The sequence below is a fragment of the Acomys minous genome (assembly GCF_964271855.1).
Source record: "Acomys minous genome assembly, chromosome: 18".
In the NCBI taxonomy this organism is placed as follows: Eukaryota; Metazoa; Chordata; class Mammalia; order Rodentia; family Muridae; genus Acomys; species Acomys minous.
In genome coordinates, this window is record NC_140501.1 from 53,876,174 (window position 1) to 53,903,696 (window position 27,523).

At 48.0% G+C, this 27,523-nt stretch overlaps 1 protein-coding gene and 1 long non-coding RNA gene across 2 annotated transcripts in view; one reads left to right on the forward strand and one right to left on the reverse strand.

Annotated features, from left to right (window-relative positions):
* The first annotated feature begins 15,036 nt into the window (after nt 1–15,036).
* Nucleotides 15,037–22,488, forward strand: LOC311588998. Its single transcript, XR_014776385.1, has 4 exons — nt 15,037–15,691; nt 17,431–17,565; nt 19,129–19,327; nt 21,330–22,488. It is a non-coding gene; the product is annotated as an uncharacterized lncRNA (long non-coding RNA).
* Nucleotides 17,257–27,523, reverse strand: part of FBXO16 (F-box protein 16) — a 71,350-nt gene continuing 61,083 nt past the window's right edge. Inside the window, exon 9 of the mRNA XM_084767212.1 lies at nt 17,257–17,523. The gene's annotated coding sequence lies outside the window, so the exon portion shown is untranslated. The remainder of the gene's footprint in view (nt 17,524–27,523) is intronic.

Below are 27,523 nucleotides of genomic sequence, written 5' to 3' on the forward strand. Positions count from 1 at the left end.
TGGAGCGACTCCTCTCACACATGCGCACTTGAACCTGACCTAGTTATGACCCCCCCCCCAGCCCCCACCCCTAAATCGGAACGTTCATCTCCGTCCGGAACCGAACTAGAGTACAGAGTATCTGCTCCCCCCACCTCCTTTTTTGCTTTTTGCTTTTTGCTTCCCTCCCCGCCCCCCTCCCCCCCCAGCTGAACTGCAAACCCAGCCAAAGTTTCTGGCTGTTGTTTTTCCAGCGCGCCCAAGGGCGGGAAAGGAAGCCAGAAGCTCTGGGCGCCAGGGACAGGAGCTTGGCGAAGGCGACAGGGACCCGAGGTTGGGTAGCCAGAGGGGGGAGGGGGTGCGCGAGGGCGGAAGCGCTTGAAAACCCAACCTTTCCATTTTACTTTGGACCAAGAGTTTTCTTTCCCGATTTTATGACATTTATTCGTTTGTAGTTGTAACGCGCGGCGATGTTTACTGTTTCTGGAATTAAATGGGAGAAAGTTAACTATTAGCCTTCAACCCTTGTGTAAACAATACCGGTTGCTTTTTGGCACCGTTAGGCTCTGGCTTTTGGATAATTTGTAACACGGAGAATCGAAGCTGTTCCATTGTGTAGTCCTGTGTTTTTCCTAGCTAAGGCCAAGGACAGTGGAGAGGGGCGAGCGCGCATGTATGAGTGTGTGTGCTTACAATCAAATTTAGAGAGTAAAAGAGTAATAGTCTGCTCCCTTTCTCAAAAAAGAAAGTTTTCAAGTATTTTGAAGCTGCAGTTTCGCCTCCAATTTGGGACTTGCTGTGTTTCTAGGAGTCAGTGGAGTGCTGGTAAAGTTTTGGTAGTCACACGTGATCCTGTTTTAAGCGCTTTAACTAGCATTGGCATCTTCAGCATGGTCAACAGTGAACATCAGCTCCTTCATATAAAAGATAAAGCGGAGTAGCTAGACATAGTGCCTAGCGCACAGCATGTAAGAAATAAGACGTCCTGGGGACTGGCGAGAGGACTCGGTGGGTATGGCCCGCCCACGTGGCCAAAACTGATGTCCCAAGTTACAGCCCCAGCCAAGTACAAAGTGAATCAACTCCAGCAAGTTATCCTCAGACCTGCACATACACAACAAATAAACTGAATTTAAAAGAAAAAAATTAGTATGTCCTTTCTCCTGCCTCCAACTGGAATCAAATTCTTATGGGAGATAGTTCACAATTAGGGGTGTTTTTGTCCTCAGGGATATTTAATAATAGCTGGAGACATTTTTATTGGTGTTTGGGGGTGCCCCCCCCCCACCGGCATCTAAGCTGCTGAAAGTCAAAGATGCCACCAAGATTTCACTGGTATACAAGACAGGCCCCTATGGATAAATTAACCTGCGCTCGGACAGTCCTGCCGGGTGTAAGTCACCCAAGACGGCTTCTCCCTTTTCATGCTCAACCTCATGAAAGAGTTCTGTTTTGAGTTAAGAAGAACAAAGCATTGTAGGGAATCACATCAATGGCTCTGTTTAATATTACAAAGCCTTCCCTTAACATGAAAATGTAGATTGGAATTGTGTGTTTTATTATTAAAGGGGCCTATACAGTCCGCGCATGGCTTTCCGTGCGTGTTCCCAGTTTCCTCAAACAGTTCTGTATATGCACCCCGCTCATGTCTTCCTCGATCAACCTGAAGTTCGCATGATAGTCCCTGCCGCAGGAAATACTTGGCCTCCTCTGGAGCAGCCTGCTTGCCGTTCGCTAACAATCGAGGAGCAACGTGTGCGTACGTGCGTGCGTGCGTGCGTGCGTGCGTGCGTGCGTGCGTGCGTGCGTGTGTGCAGCCCATTGACTAAAGGATCTGAGAGGAAAGGGAAAGGGGTCTCGTAGTAAAAGCCCAGAAATGTTGAACTAAATGCACGCATCATCCGCAAAGGCTCGCTGGAATAAGAGCGGCGCCACAAGACTTAGACTTCTAGGCTTCATAAAAGGACGCGAGTGCGTGTCTGGCTTTGGCTTTTGCTTTACTATGGTTTTTGAGACAGGGTTGTTAGCTCAGACCTACACTGAACTTGTTAGAGAGCTAAGGGTTCTTCCACTTCCCGAGGGCAGAGGTCACACGCGTGCACTGATACAACCCATTTTTGCTGCACTGAGGACCAAACCCAGGGCTCCATGCTTACGTGTGGTCAGTCTATCAACTGAGCCATGTCTCCTCCCCTAGTTTCCTTTTTTATACTTTTATTTATTTGCCTTTTATTTCATTGGATTTTTTGTTTTGTTCTGTTGTGGGTTTTGTTGTTGTTGTTGCTGGGGTTTGTGGGGGTGGGGTTGGTTTTTCGAGACAGGGTTTCTCTGTGTAGCCTTAGCTGTCCTGGACTTGCTGTGTAGACCAGGCTGGCCTCCAAACTCACAGAGAGCTGCCTGCCTCTGCCTCTGAGTGCTTTAATTAAAGCAGTGTACCACCAAGCCCAGCTTTGGCTTTTTTTTTTTTTAAGATAGTGCCTCTCTGTATAGCCAGCCCCTCCTGACCTTGAACTCACAGAAATCCACCTACCTCTGCATCCTGAGGGCTGGGATTACAAGCACGTACCACCATTAATGGCTATGTATTTATTTACTAATTTACTTTTGCAGTACTAGAAATTAAACCCAGGTCTTTGTGCCCAATGGCCAAGCATTCTACCACAACCCCTAATCTGCTGCCTGAATTTGTTTTTCTTTATTTTTTTCTTTTTATTTATTAATTGGTTATTTGGTTTTTCCAAGGCTGGGTTTCTCCCTGTAGCCCCTGGCTGTCCTGGAACTTGTTCTGTAGACAAGACTTGCCAGAAACTCAGAGATCAGCCTGCCTCTGCCCCATAAGTGCTAGGATTAAAGGCATGTGCCGCCACCACCCAGCTGTATTTATTTTTCTTACACTATCTCATTTAAACTTTTAACCAAACATATGCTTCCTTAAATGCCTGAGTTTTGATGAAACTTAAATTCTCACTCATTTTGACAAAACATATTCCCACATTCATACACCCACTGTGTGCAAAGCGAGCCTATAGTCTGAATATGAACAGAGCCCGCAGCTTGTTCTGGTTGAAATCTCTTCTTGCAACTGCAGGCTGTTCAGGGACATATGTCTTCCCCCAGCATATGTTAGATGCAAAATCCATTTTTGCTGCAGGCAGTACAGTGCACATCACAAAGTTTTCCACTTAATCCTCAACTCAGACTGTCCCATCACAAATGCCTGGTCTCAACACACAAACACCAAGCGTGAAGCACTGTCCCCTGGAAGCCAGGCCCTGGTCCTGAAGATACACAGCACACACTCGTGCAGAGAGAGTGTGCTTGGGAAGACTGACATTTGGCATTTGCAGTCCTGTTCTCTCTCCTGTCTGCTTCCCCCACGTTATTAAAGGGCTTGCCCTTCCTGAAAGCTGTCTCCTCTTCCGCCTCCCTCCTCCCAGCCTTCCTTTCTCCCACACCCTGGCTCTCTATGAATTTGCTGGCTCTTTGTACCTCTTTTCCTTTAAAGCAACCAACCCTTCGGAAGACTATCTCCCATCAGTTGTCATTAAGCAAAGCAGACCCAGACCTTTGTCCCCTCCCCTTCCTAACATTGTATAGACACACACACACACACACACACACACACACACACACACACACACACACATATATCATAGTTGGAACACTATAGGTCTAAGACAATCACCCTCCTCAGACTCTTGATGTTTATGGGCTTGGCTTCACCAATCTGCCTTTTCCTTACCCTCCAGAGACTGCCTGAAACTTTCCAAATACAGTCCCACCACTGCCCATAGAACCCCTCCTGGGGAGCCTCCAGCCTCCCTCTCAGTCCCTGCACCCCCAGACCCACCCAGCTGCTCATCAGAAGGCCTGTCTTCCTTTGTCACCCCGACGTAGCCTCTGCCTGAAACAGCCTGCTCACACTCACTGGTCTGCGTGCCTCTCCCTACTCATCCCTAAGCAGGAACACTTGGGGCACAAGTTCTCTGGGGTGCTTTCTCTGGCTTCCAAGACAGGATGAGGCGCCTCTCCCACGGTCAGAGCACCCTCAACTTTCTCTCTCCTCACTGTGCTGACATGGCTACTCTTTCATCTTAACCTCCTACAGGAATAAACAGTTACATGGCGCTCTCATTGTCCGTGTCACAGGCAACGGCCTGCACAGTGAGCGCGTCTGTGGCTGAATGGATCACTGATTGGATCTGGTAAAAGAGCAGGAGTTTCCCTGTGGTCTAGGCAGTTCTCAGTTCAAAGCCTGCTTTAAATGTCCTGTGTGCTCAGGGCTCTCGGGGAGCTAACTGAAGCTTCCAGTGCCAACTGGGTCTCTGGGTTCTACCACTGGGTGAGGCTTTTCTATCACTTGGAGTCCTGAACTCCAAACTCCCTTCTTTGTTGTTGCTGTGGGATGGTCGTTGTTGTTGTTGTTTGAGGGGGGTTGGTTTTGGGTTTGGGGGTTGTTTTGTTTTGTTTTGTGACAAGGTTTCTCTGTGTTGCCCTAGCTGTCCTTGAACTCATTCTAGACCAGATTGACCTCGAATTCATAGAGATCCTCCTGCCTCTGCCTCCCAGGTGTTGGGATTAAAGGAACGCACTACCACCACCTCCAGACTTACTCTAAATTCTTTTTTTTTAAATATTTTATTAATTTATTCATATTACATCTCAATGGTTATCCCCTCCCTTGTATCCTCCCATTCCTCCTTCCCTTCCATTTTCCCCTTACTCCCCTCCCCTATGACTGTGACGGAGGAGGACCTCCTCCCCCTGCATATGCTCATAGGGTCAAGTCTCTTGGGTTTTGTTGTTTGTTTGTTTTCTGAAACAGAGTTTTTCTGTGTAATAGTCCTTGATGTCCTGGAACTCACTTTGTAGACCAAGCTGGCCTCCAATTCACAGTGATCCACCTGCCTCTGCCTTCCCAGTGCTGGGATTAAAGGCCTGTGTCACCACGTCCGGCCTCATCCCAGCTTGGATGTCTATTAGATCTCAGGGGTTCCCCATCCTGAAACAGACTTCTGGTGGCCCTTGAGAGATCTACTCCCTCCCACTTTCCTAATTCTCTAGAAACAAGTCCACACTCTGGGAAACATCCTTATCTCATTTCCTTCCTTCCTTCCTTCCTTCCTTCCTTCCTTCCTTCCTTCCGTCTTAAACTCTGTCATGTATATATCTCTCTGTGTGTGTATGTATATATGTGTATATATATGTATATTTTTTAATTCTGTTGGCTCTAGCTACCTAATGTCCTAGTTTCAGCACAGCTTCCCTGACCCAGGCACCATCTCTCCTGCCTGGACTTCTGTAACGGACTCCTGCCTCCCTCCTGTCTCTGCTGCCTCTCTACAGTCTATACAGCACCCATGCAAACACAGGGACCCTTCAGATCACGTCGCTCTTCTGCCCAAACCTCCAAGGGCCCCTTCCACTCACAAAAAAAGCCGTGTGATCTCGGCCCAAGCGGTTCTGGCCTATTCGGTGACATTGGCCCCTTGGAGTTTCTCAAAGCAGGCCCGGCTCTGAGACTGCTTATCTAGAGTCGAGAATGATCTTCCGCTAGACATCTAGTATTTACCTACATCTCTGCTCAAACCCACAGGACATTTTCCTCCCAACACACCTAAAACTGCACCCAACACCACCCACCCCTTTACCCAGAGGTATTTCTCCTCTCAGCCCCTGTTACCACCTGACAATCTGCCTCCATCTGCTTGGCTAAAGATCAATTCGAACGAGGATTTGTTTGTTTGGTTGGTTGGTTTGGTTTGGTTTTCGAGACAGGATTTACTCTGTGTAACAGCTCTGGCTATCCCGAAACTCACTCTGTAGTCCAGGCTGGTCTCGAACTCACGGAGATCCGCCTGCCTCTGCCTCCGAAGTGCTGGGATTTCAAACAAGGATTTTATTTGTGCTATATCCTCGGCTTCTAGGACCATGTCTAGTTCATAATAGATACTTAGTAAATAGTCAGAAACCAAGGGTCTGGTTAGTCAATCATAAAGGTCTTCGAGGGTTAAGGACATGGGTCAGTGGCTGAATCACAGGCTTAGCAAGCTTGGAGGCTAGAGTTTGGGTCCTCAGCCCCCGTGGAAAGGCCAGGTGGAATCGGTGATCTGCCTGTAATCCCAGACTCTGAAGTTAGCGACGGGGGATTTCCCAGAGCAAGATAGCTAGCAATCCTAGCCATATTGGCAAGCTCTGGGTTTCATTGAGAGACCTTGCTTCAAGGAACAAAGTAGAAGAGAGATGGGGGATAATTCCTCCATACATGTCTACACACATATATGGTGCACGTATGCATGCATATTCATGTGCACGCATGTACCAAAACACATTGAGGGATACACACACACACACACACACACACACACACACACACACACGGAAATTTTAAAAAAAAGATGCCGTGGGAAGGGTACTCATGAATCAAGCCCGTCTACAATGTCAATTTCTTGAACTCGCTCAGAATTTAGCTTCCCTAAAGCAGGCCATCAAGGCATCTATCAGCTCAGCTGTTTGGGCTTAGTTTCAAGTCAAAGCAGGAGCCACTACTGCCTCCTCAATACACACTTCTAAACACAGCTTCCTTTGTGGTCCTCTCAAAACCAGGCTGTGAGTTTCAGATGGAAAGAATAATATGCTATTTTTGTATTTGTAGCATTTTGGTGTTTTTCTCTAGTTAAGAAAAGTCACAGTGTATCTTAGTGGACAGAAAGGGAGGCGGGGGAAGGCACCTACCCAAAGCATTCTTCAAGAGTGCAAGAGTCAGAAATTCTAGAGAGAGTGGTTTGCAAATGTGCCTGAGGCCAATGGCGGTTCTCTCTGATCTACTTGTCTTAAGGCTTCTCTGGAGGAAGTAGGCTTTGCATTCCACTGCTAGGAGATTGACAGATTGTGTGGTTGTTCAAAGCTCAAGGGTGTCCCAGAAGTCCCAGGCCTAGATCTGTGCAATGACACTTTCACTCAGACAAACTCCCACACGTGTAGACAGCTGGAGAGACTCCAGTGAGCAAGCTTTCAGCTCTGTGTCTACTTCCTCTACCGATCTCCACAACTAGAACTCGGCAAGAATCCATAGTCACTACAGGGGAGGAAAAAAAAAATGAACACAAGCCCTAAAGACTCTGGGTATAAGAGGACGTGTAAGCCCAGGCAGGCTGTATACGCACATATGGTTTTGTCATTTTATGCTTCTGTGGTTTCTGTGACACAGGAAATTCATTCTGGACAACCCTGCCTGCTGCTAGTGAGGGCAGAAAACAGAGATGGAAAGTATGTTTATCTCAGTGCTTGAAGCCGAACGATAAGACCCAAAGCAGGACCGTTTTGAAGGCGCATGGGCTGTGGCTTCAAGGCACATTAATTCCCTAGGGAGGCATAGCAGACCAACAGAAAGACTTCCGTAGCTGCCTTCTAGCCATCTGTATGGCTGTCACGCTAGAGCCTCCCAGATATAGGCAAACTACATATGACAAAAGCACTAACTCAACTCAACTTAATGAATGCCACTTGTGTGCCTCCCGGTGTCACCAGGGGTCCTCCTCTGTTATGACCCCTAAGGGAAGAATCTTCTCATCCAAGATCCTTAATGAGGCCTGGGGCAGTTTCTCCCACCCACAAGGGAAATAAGTCAGAGCTGTGTAAGGCGACACAACATAAAGCAAGATGTGTAGGCCAAGATGGTTCAACAAATAAAGGCACTTGCTGCCAAGCCCGGTGACCTAGAGTTTAATCCCTATATTGGGAAATAAGAGAAACAACTCGGGCAAATTGTCCTCTGACTTCCACTCACATGCCACAGGACATGTCTACCCACAGTAACACACAAAACATTAATTAGTTTTTGGTTTGTGTTTAAGGTGGCTGCATTTTTCCAGAAAGGCTTGTTGCCCAAGCCTGGTGTGCTAGACCTGAGTTTCCAAAATGATGATAGAAAGAGGTAGGAAAACCTTTAAGAGGTAGAGCCTCACCTGAAGAAATTTATCCTGATCCGTCAAAAGGGGAGGAACGGTTTTTCTAGTAAATTCTTGGATCACTGTGAGTTCAAGGCCAGCCTGGTCTACAAAGCGAGTCCAGGACAGCTAAGGCTACACAGAGAAACCCTGTCTCGAAAAACCAAAAAGAAAAAAGAAAGAAGAATGGCAGTTGAAGGAGAATCTAAGGTTTAGACAACGGTGCCCTATGATTAAATTCAAAGTTTAGGTAAAGAAAACTGGGTCCTACTTTAGGATTGTTTGTTTAAGATTTTGTTTTTAATGGCCTGTACACGGTGTGTGTGTGTGTGTGTGTGTGTGTGTATAGGATTGTTTGTTTAAGATTTTGTTTTTAATTATGTGTGCACGGTGTGTGTGTGTGTGTGTGTGTGTGTGTGTGTGTGTGTGTGTGTGCAGTTCCCTTAGAGGACAGAAGAGGGCGTCAGATCCCTTAGAGCTGGAGTTACAGGTGATTGGAAGCTGCCCCATGTGGAGGATGTTGAGAACAAAACTCAGGCCCTCTGGAAAAGTAATAAGCACTTTTAACCACTGAGCCATCTCTGCAGCCCCTGTGTGTTTTTGAGAGTCAAACACTTGCCCAGAAAGCTAAGTCTCAGCATCCTACAATAGCCATCACCACACTGATTCTCTTAAGCCTGAAATTCATTAGACATTAGACCACATCCGGCTTTAGTAAACCTTCTAATACATTGAGATAGAGGCCGTATGAATTATTAAAGTCCTATTCAATTACCCATCTGTATTACGCACCTGGGAGCACTCTGATTTTCCAAAGCTTGTCTGAGGCATGGCCCATTTCACAATGTTCTCACTTATAAACTGTTGATTTACCAAATCCCAACCCGCCCTCTCGCACAGTGTAATGGACTGCTTCAGTGCCTCCTGGGGTACAAGAGAAGTAGTTAATAACCAAGCATCCTCTCCTTTAGCACTTTGGGGTAGGGGTAAGGACTTTAGTCCTCTTCCAGATGTTTCTAGGTTGTTATCCCTCTCCTGTTCCCATTGTAGCTCCCACAGTTTGCCTCATGACCAGAACTAGTCACCTGAAGGCAGCCTCTAAGGCTCACTAGCCAACAAGTTACAACAAATACTAAAAACTGGGGAAATGACTATTATTGTTTACTTTAGCATCAAGTAGCCCATTTCCAACAAGCAAACCCAGCACCTGGTAACTTCAAGAGATGAATGTCTCCCTATGTGTCTTTATATGGCAAAGCACAATTCTCCTGGCATAGTAAACATCATCTTCTGGAGCTGGACAGATGGCTAACACCTTACTAAGCCAGATTTGGGGGTGGGGGGAGCACACCTTTAATCTCAGCACTCAGGAGGCAGAGGCAGGTGGATCTGTGTGAGTTCAAGACTAGCCTGGTCTCCAGGACAGCCAAGGCTACACACAGAAGAACCCCTATCTCAAAAGACAAAGACAAAAACAAAAACAAACAAAAAACCCAACAACAAAAGAACTTTGCTGTTCTTCATTTTCTCCACCATCATGGTATATACCTGACTCCCTATTCCTTGCATGATTCTCGCACAAGAATTTCTGAGTCAAAGGACTGATTTCAAAAGAAGACAAAAATGCAAACAACTCCATTCCCTAATGGATTCGGATGAAAACTGGTAACAAAACCAGGTACACTTCCAAGAGGAGACACTGGGAAAACAAACTGGGTCTCTAAGGACTTGCCATGAGCTAGCAAAATAATCAGGATTTGCCAGTTATGACTTATCCCATCACACCAAAAATGTCACCACTTCCCCAACAGCTGACATATTTGGGAATCTGACATTTCTTTTTGTTTGATCTGCTCTAGTTGGTTGGCTCACTAATAAATATGTGAGGCTTTATTTAGAAGACTGTGTGCAACGTTTTTGCATTCTCCTCTTAAATTTTTTAATGTGTGTGTGTGTGTGTGTGTGTGTGTGTGTGTGTGTGTGTGTGTGTGTGTTCAGGCATGTACACGCATGCCACCACAAGAGTGTGCAGGTGAGAGGAAAACTTTCACCAACTCAGTTTCTCTCCTTCTACCATGGGGTCTCGGGACTGCCCTCGGGTGGTGTCACACTTTCCGGGCAAGTGCTTTCAGTTGCTGAGCCATCTTGCCACCCCTCGCTCGACCCCCTTCAGTCATACAGCTCTCTTTGTAGCCAATGATGATGGCCTTGAACTTCTGTTCCCTCTGCCTCCTCGGTCCAGAATGCTGGGAATACAGACTTGCACCCTCATACCTGCTTTATGAAGCCCTAGAGCTAGAACCCAGGGCTTAGTGCCCAGGGGGCAGGCACTCCACCAAGTGAGCCACAACTCCAGCCTCTCTGTTGACTCTGATGGGAAGGAGCCAAGGAGGAATTCTATTGCACAACACACAACAACGTTTCCAAAACTCCTCTTTCCAAATTCCTCTCCTCAAAATTAAACTCCCACATCTGCTGTTTCTCTCTGCCCCTCTTCCTTCCTTTCTCCTGCTGTCCCTAGCTTTGCCTTTCTTACTTTCTCCCTCTTCTCCGGGGACAACGTGACTTCTGAAGACAAGCTTTTTCGAGGACCTACTCTCACTAGGCAGAGGCTCTTCCTTGAGAGGAGTCAAGGAGTAGAAGGTGTTTAAATTAATTCACTACTTTTAGATTTATTTATCTTTTTGGGGTGAGGGGGGGTTGAGACAGGGTTTCCCTGTGTAGCCTTGGCTGTCCTGGATTCACTTTGTAGACCAGGCTGGCCTCGAACTCACATCAATCTGCCTGCCTCTGCCTCCCAACTGGTGGGATTAAAGGCGTGCGACGCCATGCCCGGCTGATTTATTTATCTTATTTTATGTGTATGACCACTTGGCATGCCTGTGTGTATGTATATGCACCACATGTGTCAGAGCCTCTGGAATTGACTTTATGAACCACCATATAGTACTGGAAACAGAATCCTTGTCCTTTGGAAGAACAAATACTTATAACCACTGAGCCACCTCTCAAACGCCTCAGCTTCAGCTTTGTTCTCTCCCTCCCTACCACCCTCCTCTTTCTCACTCTCTCTCTCTGTTTTTTTGTTTGTTTGTTTGTTTTTCAAGACAGGGTTTCTCCATGTAGCCTTGGCTGTCCTAAAACTCTCTCTATAGACCAGGCTAGCCTCGAACTCACAGAGATTCGCCTACCTCTGCCTCCCGAGTGTGCACCACCACTGCCCAGCCACTGACACCCTTTTCCTTGGTGACCTGTCCAGTTCTTTATAACTGGAACTTTGTAGGAAGGAGAATGACACATCAGGGACTCTTGGTGTTTAAGATTTAGTGACTGCAAATGTCTCTGCTCCTATCCTTTAGCTATAACCAACTAATAATTGTCATCAGACTTCCTCCCTCTCCCGCTCCCTCTGTCCCATCTTTCTTCTCCCCCTCCCCCCACCTCTCTCTCTCCCTTCATGTCACTAAAAACCAAGTCATCTCATCTTGCAAAGGTTTCTTAGACTGGAGACAGCTCCACAGAGTGCTTGCCTGGCATCCATGAAGCCTGGGCAATCTCTAGCACCACACAACCAACTCTGATGGTGCTCACCCGTGGCATACTTGGGAGATGGAAGCAGATCATTGTCCTTGGCCATGAATCCAGTTCAAGGTCAACCTGACATGCATGAGAGGCTATGCCAATAAAATAAGATGAATGTTATACATAAAGAAACTTGGCCTTGGGCTGGAGATTTGGCTCAGAGGTTAAGAGCACTGGCTGTTCTTCCAAAGGTCCTGAGTTCAATTCCCAGCAACCACATGGTGGCTCATAACCATCTATCATGAGATCTGGTTCCCTCTTCTGGCCTGCTGGCTCACATGCAGGCTGAATACTGTATAAATAATACATAAATAAATACATCTTTAAAAAAGAAGAAAGTTTAAAAAAAAAAGAAAGAAAGAAAGAAACTTGGCCTTAGCAGTCTCAGCAAGGTATGGTGGCCTGTGCCTAAAATACAGTACTAGGGAGACTGAGGCAGAAGACCAGGGGTGTCAGGTCAGCCTGAGCTGTTTAACAAGATCCTTAAGAAAATACATAAATCTAATGCACTCCAGAATCCCAGTGTATGTTCTGTTCCCCATTCAGACAATTACAGCATCCCAAGGTTAAGTGTTATCTATGTAGCCCTTAATTCGGGCTTGTTGAAGTGTGTCCTACTCGCAATGGCACTAATACTTTATGAAGAATTGGACTTGCTTCTGTCTAACCCACATCCACGGGACGCGCACACACACACTTGGCAGGACTCATTATGGGAAGTAGAACACGTAAGAAGTGATAGTTGTGGCCAGCACCCAACTTCCATTATTCTCGGAGGGAAAAATAAACTCCGTGCCAAACTTATTAGTCAGACTTCTTTTTAGAGATAAGTAAGAGGAACTCGGTTTATGCTAGCTTAAGCAAAAAAAAAAAAAAAAAAAAAAAAAAAAAGAGCAAACTTGTTGGCTTAACTGAGAAATCTAGAAACACATCAGGCTAAAGTGCTGGGGATTGAACCCAGGGCCTTGAACTCAAGGCCTTGTACACGTTGGTAGAGAGCTCTAACATGGAGCTAGACCCATCCCCAGCTCTTGAGAGCTCAAGCCTAAACAAACTTGTAATGACTTAGTTTCTAAATCTCTCATGTCTGTTTGCTCTTCGTAGTTCCATTTATTTTTTCCTACCTCAAAAAAGCCTCCCTGAGCCCCCCCCCCCACAAAGGACTTCCTTTATATACTTGGGAACACGATCTGTTGGCAACTCCCAACTCCGACATCTCAACTTAGTAACTCTAGCAGAAAACAGCCTTTTCTCTCCCACCACTCTCCTGTTGGTTGTGGGGAAAGACTGGAATTGACTGCTGAGATTTAAAAGAAAAAAAAAAAACCCGCCCCACCCTTTAGGCCACGAGTCCCAGAAAGGGATCATGGAGCCAAATGAAAGCACAGGGCAAGAGGGTAAGAGGGCTTGCTGCTCTTTCAGGAGACCCCCACACTGGGCAGCTCACCACAGCCAGCTCCAGGCGACCCAGCACCCTTGGTCTCCACGGGAACCTGCAATCACATGCACATACCCACGTGCCAGCGCACACAAAATTTAAAATAATAATAGATCATTAATAACTAACCCCAGGGAAGAGAAGAGCGATGTCCCAAAAACAGAGACACTAGTCCTCACACAGTGGTGTCAGCGCCTTTGGGGGAGCCAAAGGCCTCCTGTTCCCTCGTGTTTCTTTGCTTTTTTTTTTTTTTTCTGTCCTGTGGCTTCTGACCAACTAGTGTCTTTATGAGCTTCAAGTCCTCGGATATAAAAACCGTTCCATGGCAGTAACGAATACAGTATCGAATGACATGCGTGATACAGTTTCTCTGTGCTTTGTATTTTTCAGATGATGGGAGACTCAACTGTCTTGGTGTTCGCTACTTTTTGCGAATTCGTTTGTGCAGCACTTTCGGTTGTGTGAGCAGCCCTCTGGCTCATCCTAGGCATTAGAAAACCCAAGCGCAAGAGATTGAACAGTCTAGAACAACCCCCAAAAGGGCTTAATTGTATAACTGTGGCCACATGCAAGCATGTGAACCACATGAGGACGAGCAAATGAATCATTTCCTGGATTAACAGAAGTGGCAGAGACCCACTCAGGAACAGCACGCAGCAGGCGTCCACCGGTTGAGGCAGCAAGGCTAGGAACGCCGCTCCACAGCCCTACTCTAAAGGATCCAAAACTGTCAGGGCCTGAAAAAGGGTGCACGCACCCTTCACCAACTACAGTGCTCTGTGTGTGCAGGGTGGAAGGCGCACAGGCGAGGAGCTGTGCAGCGCCCAGGAGCTCGTTTTATGTCTGCACTGTGCCAGATCATCCAGCTCCTGTCCAGGCCCACCCCAGCCCCCAGCCCCCGCCCCCAGCCCGCTCCGCTCCCGCAGCGTATAACTCCGGGCCGCATTTTCGCGCTTGCTTTCCCCCTTCGCCCCCCCCCCCGCACCCCCTAACACCGGGTTACTGCTCCCCCGCCAGGAGTAAACAAGCAGCCCGAGCCCGCAGCCAGTAGGCCGGGCCCCAGAGCCCAGTTTCCTGCGCCAGCCCTAGCAACAGGCCCCGCCCCCAACGACAGGCCCCGCCTCGCGTGTCTTCTTCCCTCCCCCCCCTCCCCCCTCCGTTCCTTCTCTCGCCGGGCCGGGAGCCAAAGAGGACCCGAGCCTCCAGCCAGTCTCCTCCCGAGGGACCGCCCCGCCCACGCGCACGCGCCCACGTGACTCGCGCTCTGGGCGGGAGAGAAAAATGAACTGGGGGTGTGGCCAATGCCCGCCCCTCTTCGCCCGGGTCCTGCGGCTTGCTGGGCCTGGCCCGACTCCAGCCAGCTAGCCGCGCTGGCCCTTTGGGGCGGCGTGGGTTCCGGGGCAGTTTCTGTGGGCGCAGCGCGCTCCACTCCATCTTCCCTGCAGCCTCCGCTCGGCTGACCCTTTTAGATTTACTGCCTGAGCCCTGGAATTGACCTCTCGGTCCTTGTACGTACGCATTCCGACTGCGTAAACACGCCTCCTGTGCGGTCAGGGTGGCGCCTGTTTCCCTTTCCTCGAAGGTGAGCGAACTTGAGGTTCAGGACTGAGGAGGTCCCAGGTCCGACTCGACCTCCTGTTGCTTCTCTAGCTGGTCAAAAGACTGACCACCCCAAAATCCTGCAGTCCAGTCCAGTCAGCCCCCGGCCTCACCCAGGGGCAGCACCAGGTCCTCAGTCACCTTCAGGGAGCTAGGCACAGCAGGCAGAGAGAGGTGGGGAACCTTCCCAGCAGTACTTTTTTTTGTGCCTGTGACAAGAGAAAAGGACTGGGCAGGCCAGAATTGCACAGCCCGCTTCCCGCCTACTTTTTACCTTGGTTGGGCAAGTCATTTGACGTCTCTTTGCTGGATTCCAGAGATGATTTGTAACCTGGAGGAGTAACAGTAACTAACAGATGTCACACAGATTCATGCCGGTAGGTCAGGTGTTCAGGACAGGGCTTGGCATATGAGCTAATCAAAAGAATCACTCAAGAATGGTCACTGTTCAATGTTGCCATTTAAATTATTTATTTATTTATATGCGTGTACTTTTTACATATATGACAGAAAGAGGGCACCAAACCCCATTATAGATGGTTGTGAGCCATCATGTGGTTGATGGGAATGGAACTCAGGACCTCTGGAAGTGCAGCCAGTGCTCTTAACTGCTGAGCCATCTCTCCAGCCTCAATGTTACCTTCTTAAAGTGCTTCCTGATGCCTGCCAGTACCTGAGGCAGCTAGGCTCTGGGGGCCTGAAGCCAAGGTTGCCATGGGGACAAACACAGGGTCACTAGACTCGCTAAAGCAAACACAGCTTATGGCTGGTAACACAACACACTGAGCTGCATCTCCATTCCTCTTCTTACAGATTGCTTTGAGCCAACTTCTCACTCAGTTGGCCGCTTAGTACAGCCCAGGCAGGCCTTTAACCTGTGATCCTCCTGCCTCGGCCTCCTGAACAGCCGAGATTACAGTCTTGAGCTACCTGACCCAGCACCAACAAAGTCCTAAATAGAGGAACGTCCTGTGGGCTCTGAGTTACTTGTGGTCTCGAGGAAAGAGGTATGAATGGTGGGACGCTGGAACGGGAGGAAAAAATGGGGCCTGAGAAAGCAGTTGGCCACAGGCCCAGACAAAGAAGGAGACACTACTACACTCTGGTCTTTTACTCTTGACCCTTCATTCAATAAATTCCACAAGTAAGTGTTTGCACTTAGTCTTTGCTCAAGTTCCTTCAGAACAGAGCCTTTTGTTCTTTATCCGGCCTCTTTATATTTAGCCTCCAACTCCACCCTGTGGGTAGTGGTGGTCAGCAAACGGTTCACTGTTTGTTAAGTGAAAATTTATGTATGCCATTACACACACACACACACACACACACACACACACACACACACACACACCCTCTCTCTTCTGAAGGTAGAGTTTCTCTATGCAGCCTTGGCTATCCTTCTGGAACTTGCTCTGTAGACCAGGCTGGCAGCCTCACAGACATCCTCTTACCTCTCCCTCCTGAGCAGCTGGGACTAATGGTGTGCACCACTACTGCCCAGCTCAGAGCCTTATCCTAGGAAAAAGAAATCCTAATACTCAGGGAGGCACAGGCAGGCAGATCTCTTGAGTTCTAGGCCAGCCTGGTCTACAGAGTGAATTCCAGGACAGCCATGGCTACACACAGGAAGCCTATGTTGTGCCTCCCTGCCCCCCCCCCCCAGAAAAAAGGTGGCACACACCTTGAATTCCAGCACTTGGCAGGCAAATCCTCTGAGACCAAACTGATCTACACAGCAAGTTCCAAGATATGGACGTCTATGTGATAGACCCTGTCTCAAAAAAAAAAAAAAAAAAGGAGGAAGAGGAAAGGGAAGGAATTTTAGGGGCTAGAGAGATGGCTCACAGGTTAGAAGCACTTGCTACCAGAAGACCTGAGTTCAGCTTCCAGCACTCACATGGCTTACATGTATGTAAATCTAGTCCCAGGAGATCTAATGTCCTCTTCTGGCTTCTGATCTCCTGCATGCATGCAGTACATATCTTGCAGTCTCTCACACATACATATAAAATAAAGATAAATCTTTAACATATTTAAAGGAATTTTTGTTTCCTCGACTTCAGAATTATAGGAAGCCAAGACAGGTATTTGTGAGGTGTGTATTGCAAATGAGACACAGAACCAAGATTCTGCTTTTCAGCTAACTGTGATTGGGACTTGGGAGGGAAAAATAATACAAAGGGCAGGAGCTGGCACTGGGAATTTGTTTCAGTGGGTAACAGCACTTGCCGCACAAGCATGAGGACCTGAGTTCAAATGCCAGTGCTTGCCTGTGTGAGCACCTGTAAAGCCTGTACACACCGTGGGGCTTGCAGAGAGCTGAGAGAACTTCATTCAGACACCAGAAATACTAGAGAGGACCCGAGTAGTGCTCATGGATAAGTAAGACTTGGGTCTAAGGAAAGAGACGTCTTGAGAAGGGAAGTGGCTTTTTACTAAGGCTGCAACGGATGTTTGTAAGGGCGAGCAGCAAAGAAATCCGTTGGGTAAGAGGAGAGGTTTGTGTTGGATCTTAGTAAGACAAGATGCTGGAGGGTCGGGGGCCGGAGAGATGGCTCAGTGGTTAAGAGCGCCACCTGCTCTTCCAGAGGTCCTGAGTTCAATTCCCAGCAACCACAGGGTGGCTCACAACCATCTATAATGTGATCTGATGCCCTCTTCTGCAGGTAAAGCACTCATATGCAATAAATAAATAATCTTTTTTTTTTTAAAAAGATGCTGGAGGGTCATTGAGGCCAGATTTGGAGAAATTCCAAAGGAGAGCATAAGTTTCGACCTTTGCCTCCGGGCACCAGAGGCCTGAAATTAGTGAACAGGGTGCTGACCCAAGGGGGGGGGGCACCAGCCAGAGATCTGCCAGCTTGGTCTGATTTGCATCTTTTGCAGACGGTCGGTTGCTTGCTGCGTATTCATCTCCAACTCAACAGGAAACTCTACCAACTAGCTTGCGTCTGGTTCATCTCCAAATGAACATGATATCTGTCAAGAAGCAGAGAAGGGGGAGGCTGAGTGAGAGACGAGGTACCTTCACCGTGGTACCTCCTTCATGGTCCACCTTCTGGAGGGGTGCGCTACTGCCTCATTGACTCCCACAGAGCCAGGCTCTTGCCAGCCTATTGACTTTTATTAGTAATCATCTTCATTCTTTGTTTAATATTTATTGTGTGTGTGTGTGTGTGTGTGTGTGTGTGTGTGTGTGTGTGTGTGTGTGTGCCTGAGTATCTGTATGTGTACCACATGCATGCAGGAATCTGAAGAGACCAGAAGGGGGAGTTAGTTCCCCTGGAACTGGAGTTACCGAGGGTTGTGAGCCACCAGGTGGGTGCTGAGAACTGAATTCAGCTCCTCCATGAGAGCAGCAAATGCTCTTAAGCACCGACTTGTCCATCAGCCCAACATCTTCACTCTTGCTGCCAGCAAATGGGCAGGTTGTAAACTGAGCTCACCAGACGTGGTGGCGCACGCCTTTAATCCCAGCACTTGGAAGGCAGAGGCTTGCGGATCTCTGTGAGTTCAAGGCCAGCCTAGTCTACAAAATGAGTCTAGGACAATCAAGGCTCTGTTACACAGGGAAACCTTTCCTCAAAAACCCAAAAGAAAAAAGAAAATGAAGCCCAGCAGTTCCATAGATGTCCCTTCTAATTAAAAATTGATTCTGACATGCTATCAAGGGGTGGCAGTTGGACACACTCGTTAAAAAATATTGCTTAAGTTAGAAGTGTTGGTGCAGACATATAATCCTAGTACTTGAGGGTCAGGAGCATGTGGGCTGAAAGTCCGAGGCCGGACTGCGCTACACATTCTCCACAAACCAAGGCTTTTCTCACTAGTGGAGTACCCGGGGTCAAAGTATTGCTTAAGGGAAAACTGTTCAATTGTACACTCTGTCACTTGTAAGTCAGCCCATTGTGCCTAACTTGACTCCTAAGGTGCATGTCAACAGCTGCACACACGGAGGGTGCGCCTCAAAGCCCCCTCCCCATAGCTGTTCCACTGGCAGCACACAATGGAAATAGGACGTAAATTCCACAGTCACAGGTCTAAAAGGTAGGAGAGCCAGAATTCAAACCAAGGTATCCATTCACTTCCGTGCGTTTTCATTCATTCACTGGTAGTTTTGTTTTTGTTTCGAGAATATTGATACACAGGCCAGGCTGGCTTCGAACTCACAAATATTCCCACCTCTGCCTCTCAGTGCTAGGATTACAGGCAGGCATCGCTATGCCCCACTTCAAACCGGTGTTGGATGCCAAAGGCCACACCTGCTGCTTCTCACACCTTCTAATCAGAAGACGGGCATGGGCATCTCAATTCCCAGGTCCTTTAGGACAAGACTAATTCTTTGGTTGGGATTCTGTTCCTGCTTTTTACCAGTTAGTCCCAGAGGCTAATCAAATGGCTGGACCTTAAGCTTCGGGCCCCTCACATGAATAAGCCCTTTGCAAGTAGCCTGCCCAACCATAACTGTCTTTAAGGAGGTCTCCAACAATTATGCCTCAGAACCCAGACTTCTGGAACTGCCTGAAGACACAGTACCCCAGCTGAGTGCCTCCATCGAGTTACTTTCCAACTCTGTTTTCACAGCCCAGGCTCTGGTCCTACCAGCTAAGCATCCTGTTATGGAAGAGTGTTAGCCATGCTGAGAATAACCTGAAAAACTGGATCTCAGACAGCTGGAGGCCTGGGCAAAGGTCGCATAGCCCCAAGGACAAAAGAAAGTTCTGAATTACCTGTTTATTTAGCAGTTGAGTCCAAAAGCCCTGGAGTGCTTATGCCCTGAAAGGTTAGTAGTTCTTTACAAAAACGCAGTGTGTACATAAGAAAGACAAGTTTTTTTGCTCTGCTTCTTGGTGACTGCTATTACTTTCTAACGGGATGTGCGCACCTGTTGAACATTACGCAGTTTCCCAAACCTTTATTTTATTTTATTTTATTTTATCATTTGTTTTTTCTTTTTTCTTTTTTCTTTTTTTTGGTTTTTTTGAGACAAGGTCTCTCTGTGTTAGCCTTGGCTGTCCTGGAGTCACTTTGTAGACCAGGCTGGCCTCAAACTCCCAGCGATCCGCCTGCCTCTGCCTCCCGAGTGCTGGGATTACAGACGTGCGCCACCACGCTCAGCTTCCCAAACCTTATAATCAGACTGTACGTACCTGCCCTCGGCTCCTAGTCCCCATCAGGCTTGCGTTTGAACATAGCATCTACCAAGACCTCACCCTGTGAAGACCTGATACCATCAAAATGAGCTCAATGCAGGCTAATTCAAAAACTGCACTTCTTTCAATATCCGTGCCCTTTACGGCAGATATCAGGTGCCATCACGCTTTCCTTGAATGCTTATAAAATACCATCCCCCCCAACCCCACCCCCACCCCGACCCCCACCCCCAGGCAGGGTAAAGACCAGATGATCAGGATTCAAAGTCATCCTGTACTGTATAGGAACTTCTGATGTGAGCCAGGCTACATAAGACCCTGCCTAAAAATATTATAATCCCTTTTGCAGGCAAAAGGACACAAGTCATGAAAGAGGATATAAAACCTTTGTTTTTCCTAGTTTCAACTCAGCCATTTTGTGTGTGTGTGTGTGTGTGTGTGTGTGTGTGTGTGTGTGTGTCTGTCTGTCTGTCTGTTGGATAAGTGACACAAATGTGATTAATAGTGTGAGAAACCCTAAGTGAAGCTCCATAGCTTTAGAACAGCCATTGTTTGTTTGTTTGTTTGTTTGTTTTTAACCCTGGCAGTCCTGGAACTCTATAGATAAGGCTGACCTCATCACCACTGCTCAGCTCAGAACAGTCATTCTAACTACAGAGAAATTAACTTAAGGAAGGAACTGGACAATTGTTTGAGTGGCTTCCTAAAACCAGCTGTATGATGTATTAATTTATGAGCTTATTTTACATGTGAGTTAAATTATAATTCATGGATTAATTGGAATAAAAATAATTTTACTTATTAATAAAATAAAACATAAGGCCAAGTATGGTGGCACACGCCTTTAAACCCAGCACTCAGGAAGCAGAGGCAGACAGATTTCTTTGAGTTCAAGGCCAGCTTGGTCTACAAAGCAAGTTCCAGGCCAGCCAGGTTAGATAGCAAGACCTTATCTCAAAAAATAAAATTATTTTATATATATATTATATATATATTGAGATACCTCTATAATTTTGTTGTTGTGCTATAAGGTATCTCACAATTTGTGGAAAATTGATTGAGAAACAGTCAGAAATGATTTCAAAAGCAACTAAAGGACCTCTTGGTTGTCTCTAGCAGGATGGAGCAGGAGAGACCACTGCCATAGTGCACAGAGCAGGCTCCATCTCTTCTGACCCTGGAACCTACCATGTCTGTGTAGGTCTGGGTCTTGGATGGGTGAACAGAGGAGAGATGCCACTGCACACACCTTTGTTCATGGCTCGCCACAATGTCCACGTTCAACTATGCACAGGAAATCTCCCTGAAGTCTCTTTCCTGGTCCATCCTGCCACCTCTGGTTGGTTATGTTACATAACATCCGTAAAGAAAAAAAAAAAAAACAACAATGCTGGATTGTTTGGCAGCCTGGACTTGCACCCTGGATCTGCCACTTAGGTTGAATGACACCTTGGCCATCACCTCTTTCCAAAGTTTCTTCCAGTTTTAAATATCTCAGAGTGTGCACATCTGTCCTCAGACTCTCTGCTCAGTAACCAAGGATTATGCATTTGATTTCACCCCAGCTTTCCTGGGGTGGGGGGGGGAACTGTTTCTTCTGAGGTACACATCCTCATGCTGTTTTTCAACCAGGGAGAATCCTAAAGCACAACGGGCACGTTTCTGAAAAGAAGGAAGAAGCAGCAGTGCCGAGAGCTACCCCGCGGGGTGCTAGCACCAGGGATGCTCAAAGCACTCACTGATCTTGAGGTGACTCGAGGAGATTCAGTTTGGGAAAGTCCATCACGCTGCACTTCTGTGCTAAGTGTGCTTCTTGGTATGTATACCACACACCTGTGTTTTAAGGAACCAGGAGCCAGCTCCAGTGGTTTGTACCGGTATCACCAACACTCCAGAGCAAAAGGACAGCAAGCCTGAGACCAGCCTGGGCCACACAGCAAGCTCCAAGTCAGCCTGGGCTGTACAGCAAGACCCTGTACCAAACAAAATAAATCATTTTTAAAAGCCACAAAGCAAATTGTAGAGTTGAATTAATATTGAAATTATAAAACATCACATTACACGATATTTATTCGTTAAGATTTTTATTTCATGTGTAGGAGTGTTTGCCTGCATATATGTATGTACACCATGCTAGAGTAAGGCGCCAGATTCCTTGAAACAGTTTTGAGCTGCCATGTGGACGCTGTGAACCTAATTTAACTCAGGTCCTCTGCAAAAGCAATAAGTGCTTCTAACCACTGACACATCTCTCTAATTCCAATATTATTATTTTTGATGCACTGAAAATCAACTTCATCAGTGTAACCTTGCAATAATGTCTTAAAATAAAAATTAAATCACTTGGAAAAAAATTAGCATCCCAGCTATATATAAGCTTTGGGTCTAGGCAGGAAGGCAGAGAGGCCCTTTCTCTCTGCATGACTTTGATTTTGGTTTTCTTTTTGCTTTTGTTTGTTTGTTTGTTTTTTCGAGACAGGGTTTCTCTGTGTAGCCTTGGCTGTCCTGGACTCACTTTGTAGACCAGGCTGGCCTCGAACTCACAGCGATCCGCCTGCCTCTGCCTCCCAAGTGCTGGGATTAAAGGTGTGCGCCACCACCGCCCAGCTGATTTGGTTTTCTGAGACAGGGTTTCTCTGTGTAGCCTTGGCTGTTCTGGACTCACTTTGTAGACCAGGCTAGCCTCAAACTCACATACATACTCCGGCCTGTGCCTCCCCAAGTGCTGGGATTACAGCATGCACCACTATACCAGCTACATGGTTTCTTTTTAAGTATAATTTCTCTGAAAAACTTCCTTTGTCACAGTGCGGTCTTCCTGTCACAGTCAAGGGTCAGGTGATTAGCTAATCTACATCCATTTTAAAAATTCAGTTTATCAAGAAACTGTTAAAAACCAGAGTGCAGGAGGCATCTGCCCCTGTCTAGCCTAGGGCTCCAGAAACGCATCTGCTTCTATCAGGAAATCAACCTCAGGACTGCCCAGAGCCAAGGAAATAGCCATATCCCAAGGCTGCATATTCTAGCAGGCTGAGCTCAGGGAGGCTGGTGGTCTGGTCTAAGTACATAACTAGCTGGGTGACCAAATGGCTTCTTCTTCTTCTGCGGTTTGCTGAGTGGGAAGGAGACAGTCCTTATAGCCTGAAAACACTATCACTTTCTAATCTGACAAGCACAGAAGAGTCTGAAAGGAGAAACAGCATGCTCACCTAGAAAGGATGGTCTAAGTCATCTCTTTCTCCTTTTTAATTATGTGGAGGAGTTGTGTGTGTGTGTTGGGGGGGGGTGCCCATGAGTGCAGATGCTCAAGGAGGTGAGAGGGCTCAGGTCCTCTGGAGCTGCAGTTGCAGCTGGCTGTGAGCTATGTGTGATGTGGGTGCTGGCAACTGAACTCAGGTCCTCTGCAAGAGCATCAAGCAATCTTAACTAATTAGCTGTTCATCTAGTGCCACAGCCATCTTAAGACAGGTCAGAGGGCAAGGGACCCAGATAGGAGCTGCCTGTTGACTCCATGAGGGTAACTCTCTTCAAGATCAGGGCAAAACGGGGCTCCGAGTGTAGCCGGGGAGCTGAATTTGTGGTTCTGAGCAAGCAGGCCCAGTTCTGGGGCCACTTGAGATAAAACCTTGGTGTGTCGAGTGTGCAGCCAAACAGGAGGAGCTGACAAAAGTGGGTGCTCTTAAGTAAGCTATGCTATGGCCATTTGGGTACAGTATCTAAGGGCTTTCCTGAGACTGAAGCAGAGAGGAGAAATGGACGCGTGCTGTCAGGGACAGAACATTAGGAAGATGGGCAGTCACCCCAGCAGCCTCGGGTTTCTACAGTGTAAAATGAAAGTCAGTGCCCTGGCTGGGCAGTGGTGGTGCACACCTTTAATCCCAGCACTCGGGAGGCAGAGGCAGGCGGATCTCTGTGAGTTCGAGGCCAGCCTGGTCTACAAAGAGAGTCCAGGACAGCCAGGGCTACACAAATAAACCCTGTCTCGGGGTGGGGAGGGGAGAAAGAAAGAAACAAAGAAGGAAAAAGAAAGTTTTAGTTCCTTGAGACAGGATCTTGCTATGTAGTTCTGCCTAGCCTGGTACTATTGTAGCTCAGGTTGGTCTTGAACTCATAAAGTGCCTCTATCTCAGTCTCCCTCGGGCTGTGATGACAGGAGTATGCCAGCATGCTGAGCTAGCATTCCATTAGGTCAGTCTCCTGAGCAACAGCCTGCATACTCTTGGACACTACTGAGGTCATTGCAATTCTAGGTGGCAGGGACACTGATTTCTTTTCTTTCTTTCTTTTCTTTATTTTTTATTTTTTATTTTTTTTTTGGTTTTTTAAGACAGGGTTTCTCTGTGTAGTCCTGGCTGTCCTGGCCTCACTTTGTAGACCAGGCTGCCCTTGAACTCACAGCGATCTGCCTGCCTCTGCCTCCCAAGTGCTGAGATTAAAAGGCGTGCGCCACCGCACCCGGCTGGACCATACAAAGTGGCAGTATGGGACTGAATCCTCAAGGGATCCCTTTTTGAGTCAGAGTTTCACAAGGTAGCTCAGTCTGTCCTCTTGTGTCAAACGTCCAAGTGTTGGGATTATAGGTTGATCCAGCACATGGCTCTAAGGGACTCTGTTGTTTCTGTTACTGCCTTTGGAGACAAGGCCTCACTACATAGCCCTGGCTGCCCTGGAACTCGATATACACCAGGCTGGCCTCAGACTCGTAAGAGATCTGCCTGCCCCTGGCTACTGAATGTTAGGACTAAAAGCTGTGCCACCAAGGGACGCCTGGCTGCAAGGGAGTCTTAGTAAGATAATTAGTACAACTATGCAACACATAATCTTTGACTTCTTTTTTGAGCCTGACCCCATGGGAGCTGCTGAGCCTATTAGCCCAGCTTGCTGAGTCCACTGGGAACCCGGGAGGGAGTCTAACTGAAACCAAGGCCTGCAGATGGGGGCCCCCGCGGGCAACACTGTGTACCGACTCCTCCTTGGACTCTTCAAAGTACTGATTTGGTATCGGGATTTTTTTTTTTTTCTTTTTTTAGGTTTTGGAGACAGGGTTTCTCTGTGTAGCCTTGGCTGTCTTAGACCAGGCTGGCCTAGGACTCACAGCGATCTGCCTGCCTCTGCCTCTGCCTCTGCCTCTGCCTCCTGAGTGCTGGGATTAAAGGTGTGCGCCACCACAGCCAGGGGGGACAGAATTTTTGAAGCTTGAGGGGGATGAACGATGCCTGGAAAACTGAAAAACAAGAACTGGTCAAAGGTCACCACAGACAGAACACATGACTTTAACTGGGTTTTTTTGTTTTGTTTTGTTTTGTTTTCAAAATGAGGGAAAAAAAAAAAAAAAAAAGGAAATGTTTGGGACCTACTAAAGGCCTGGTTGCTATCCTGAGACTGAGTACCTTTCCCTTTATCAGGATCCACAGCAACATGGCCAAGTAGTCACGGAACTCAGTCTGCACAATGTTAGCATAGAGAACCGTTCACTTATATTCAGGATGCGTTTAAAGAAATGGAAAACATAAAAAAAAAGCACAGGCACAGAAGACAGAGCTAGGTGTGGGGGTGGCTCACGAACGGTGATCCTAGTAGTTAGGAAGTTAAGGCAGGAGAATTGCTGCGGAGCGGAGGGAGGGGAGAGAGAGTAGGGATGACTCAGCCTGTAAACGTGCTTGCCCCAAGCCTGATGAACTGAGTCTTGGCAAAAGGCGCACCGGCTCCTGCAAGCTACCCTATCACCTCCACACAGGCCACTCCCCGTCGATAAATTCATTAAAAGTAGTTTAAAAGCAAGAAACTAACTGATTCGTGCAGAATGATGAAGCACGTAAAAGGTAACAGACACGTCAAAACAGGAAACATTCCACTATACGAAGAATTTGATTTGGGGGCGGCAGGATTCTGGGTGTTTTATTTGGGGGGGGGGATTAAATTACACATTTCCGGGTTTGCCAGTTCATACCCTACGACATTTATTACTTTATATGTAAGGTGGTGGTAGAGGCTGAAAATGTCCTCAAACCTCCTGCTTCCTTCCCAGTTCACTGAATCAGGACAACTTTTTTCCAGGATCCATCTTAAATGTTGTGAAGGTTGCGCAGGACCTCTGGGCACACTGACTCTTTGGGGCTGCAGTTGGAGAAGGCGTGGAAACCCTGGGGAGGCAGGCGGTGCCACACTGGTCTCTAGCGTTCCTCTGCACACAGTAGGCCAGCGAACCTCGTCCCACTGGCTGGGGTCAGTGACCCCCCGCCTCGCCCCCTCCCCCCCCTCCCGGCAGAGTGCCGACCTGCATTGAGTTGCAGCCACTGAGAGACAGCCTTCGTCGCCTCCCACCAGGGCTCAAGCTCAGGCCAGGATTGCAACACGATCGCCCTCCTCATGATGCGGATATATGGAGCCTCCTGGAGGCCCCTCCCCGCCAGGCCAGCCTTGGTGCACCGCGGACGTGCCCTGGTCCACGGAGGCCCCTACTCTGCTCCAGGCCCGCCCAGCTAGGGGGACATCGGGCCAACACAGGGCTCCAGAGACCGCCTTGCAAGTTCCAGCCTCACTGTGGCGCCGCCCTGTGACCACACGTGGGCGTCTATGCCGATGGCCAGGGACACGAGGGGAGCGGGGCGGGGCGGGGGGGGGGGTAGAGCCCAAACGCCCAAGGCCTTGGGACTGGGCACTATGCCAAGTTTCCTTCAGTGCCTTCCTTCTCCTGGGCCGCCCCCACCCCCCTTGCCCGGCCAGTTTCTGTCTCCACTTTGTTTCCAGCCCAAGGCTAAATCTGCCTTCTGAAGGCCTTGAACCCATCCTTCACTGTTATCTGCAACTTTGCCCGCTCTTGCTAGAACATTCAGCGCCTCCCTACTGAGCTGCCCTCTCAGTGTCAGCAAGAAATATTCCCCAGACCAAGAATAGTACACACCTGTGCCTTCATCCAGGGCCGCCGGTGTAACTTGCAGGGCTCGGAACCTGAGTTCCTAGCAAGATACAACAGAACACAGACCCAAACCCAGAATCCTCCAAGGCCCGGACACTAGCATCTTTCGGAGCCAGCAAGTCAGCCTTGCCAGTACATTTTCCACCCTCAAGTGGCTGTTAGTGAAAGCAGGGTGCGACAGACAAATGATCTCTCTATTGTGCCTCACTTCTGAGACCAAAGGTCCTTTCTTCACTTGTCTCTGAAGCCTTAGCATGGGCTCAGTCAGCCACGGTTCATATAAGCCCCTTTCCGGGTGCTAAGGCAGGGGCTAGCGGGGGATAGGGAGGTGTGGAAGGATGTTGGGGGGGGGATGCAGGGGGACGGGGTGCTTCTTGCCAACGAACCCGAAGACCTGCTGTAGAGGTCAGAGAGCAACCTGTGAGAAGCAGCTCTCTTCTTCTACAGTGCGGGTCCTAGGGCTGAGCTCGGGTCCTCCGGCCTAGCTTCAAGGGCTTTTGCCCGCCGAGCCAGGAACCCAGGGCTGTAATGTACTCTAAGCAAGTGTGCTAGAACTGAGCTATGTTCCCAGCTAAAATGTACGCTTCCCATCTTCTCTCCCCTTCTCTACTAACCCCCACCCCTTCTTTTCTTCTTTGAGGAAAAGAATTAGACAGAGCCCGGGGCCCTTCTAATTACAAAATGCTTTGCAAATATACAGGTGAACCTAGTCGCCCTAGCACCTTTCAAAGTGTGCTTCCTCATAAATTATTTCAGTAGTTACTTGCGGTTGGGGAGTGACTTAACCAAGGAGAGACCTGGCCGACCCCATCTTAGCCGCGTCACGGAAACCGCAGGCCCCGAGATGAGTGGACCTTGTTGTCCGCCTGACAGGACACAATATGAAATGATAGTGGAAACACTGTGA